Here is a 2,107-nt window from a genome sequence, read left to right as displayed (position 1 = left end):
AATCCCTTCTCCATTCTCCTCTCAGGATCTTGGGCATGCACGCACACATGCCGAGTGTGAATGTAAGTCGCTGGGTCTGGGACTCGAACTGTGGTCGACTACATGTCGACTACATGGGAATTCAGTGACACAGTCATTATGCCAACTGCTGATCCCTTAACTAGTCTTTTCTTTCATAGGTTGAATTTGTATGTGGAGCTAAGAATCACATGGTTGACTTTGCTATTTCTTAGCAATTTCTGTGGAGACGTTCCTTGCCCACTCTAGAATATACAAGCACTTGTCAGCCACTGAGGCAGGAGAGAAAGTCCTCCTTGATATACTGTCATATTAGGTGATCTTGCCTTGAGGATTGAGCTTGTAGCCTTTTCAGCCTTGTATTCTCAATGTTTAGCACAGAATAAAAATGCAATAAATTTAAGAGAATAATAACTAATTACTATATAATATGATACCTGTTTAATAGAGTTATAATATGCTTTGGGATACAAGTAGAGAAGTTTACTTGAAGATATTCTGAAAGACTCATGAATATTTCCCTAAAAGTCTCCTTCCTCAATCACCAACTAGTCTTGAAGTAAGGCATAAAGTTTTCTTTATTTTTGACTAGTTTGTTGTTTTATTCTTTTGTAGAGGAATGTAGTAATCTAAATAATGAAAATTTTTTTATCCTATACCATTTTTAAAAACATCACAATTAATAATAATACTCATGTTAGTTTAGTCTGAACTTAACATTTAAAACAGGAATGGTTTTAGCTTTATACTAACCATTATAAAAGTCAGTTTTTAAAAAATATTTCTGAATGTATTACTTCCCTAGTTGAAGTAACAGAAGCTTGTTGGATTTGATTTTGACACTGAAAACAGACTTTATTATAAAGATAACAGTGGCTGTTATAGGACTCAAAGGCAAAGATGAAGCTGGATTTCAGAAACCCACAGGAACCAGAGATGACTTTACAATGCTCTGAAGATGCCCTCAAATTCTCTCCCATTCTGTTTCCTAGCTTATGTTTTGTACTCCACAAGGCTTAATAGCCACTGGTAATGGTTCTTGCTTGCTCTCAGTCTTAGTTCCAAATTCCTATTTGGATCAAGTGCCCTAGTTCTAACAAACATTGACTGTGCCATTGTGTAGATTATGAGGCAGGGTCATTTCCAGAGGTAGACACATTTCCAATGGATGAAGGAGACTGGCAATCTAACCTAATAGATACCCAGGGTTGAGATCTCAAATGCTTAGATCTTTTTCTCTTTTCTTCAGTTTTCTTACCAGGTATGTGCACTCACTGAAGAGAGACATGGAGAGAGGGAGAGGGAATGTGAGAAAGCATCCTCTCCTGGGGAGGTAGCCACACTGCAATCTCTTCTCCATTCTTCTCTTGGAATTTGAGCATGAAAGCATATGCACCTGGGGTGTTTTCAAGCCACAGGGTCAAGATTTGAACCATGCAGCTGGCCATCTATCAGGATTTAGGCAATTAATTAAGATATTGAAAACAAATTTCTTACTCTACTACTCTGAAAAAATATATATATTTTATTCACAGACTTGGTGATCACCTTGCTCCTTAACAGGAAAACATCATTGTTAAAATGTCCTTTCTGTCTCTAGAATCATCCAAAATAGAGCCTCTTACAACTTACTCATTAAAATGTTCCAGGCCCAAAGCAAAGATTTTTGCAGTTTTGTTGTCTATGGGTCTATGCACAGTGATGTTATTTCTTCTACAACTAAAATTTCTAAAACTGAAAATCAACAGCTTTTACACCTTTGAGGTGAAGGATGCAAAAGGAAACATTGCTTCTCTGGAAAAGTTTAAAGGCAAAGTTTCACTAGTTGTAAACATGACTAGTGACTGCCAACTCACAGACAAAAATTACTTAGCCCTGAAGGAGCTGCACAAAGAGTTTGGACCATTCCACTTCAGCGTCTTGGCTTTCCCGTGCAATCAGTTTGGAGAATCGGAGCCCCGTTCCAGCAAGGAAGTAGAATCTTTTGCAAGAAAAAACTACGGAGTAACGTTTCCCATCTTCCACAAGATTAAGATTCTAGGATCTGAAGCAGAACCTGCATTTAGATTTCTTGTTGATTCATCAAAAA

The 2,107-nt window shown here is 37.4% G+C and overlaps 1 pseudogene; it reads left to right on the top strand.

Annotated features, from left to right (window-relative positions):
- The first annotated feature begins 1,599 nt into the window (after positions 1-1,599).
- On the top strand, positions 1,600-2,103 carry LOC102503010 (putative glutathione peroxidase 8 pseudogene; annotated as a pseudogene).
- Positions 2,104-2,107: the final 4 nt, after the last annotated feature.

The sequence above is a fragment of the Tupaia chinensis genome, unplaced genomic scaffold, assembly GCF_000334495.1.
Source record: "Tupaia chinensis unplaced genomic scaffold, TupChi_1.0 Scaffold000537_1, whole genome shotgun sequence".
NCBI classification, from domain to species: domain Eukaryota; kingdom Metazoa; phylum Chordata; class Mammalia; order Scandentia; family Tupaiidae; genus Tupaia; species Tupaia belangeri.
The sequence above is the reverse complement of the archived record's forward strand: the minus strand, read 5'-3'. Positions and strand labels throughout refer to the sequence as shown.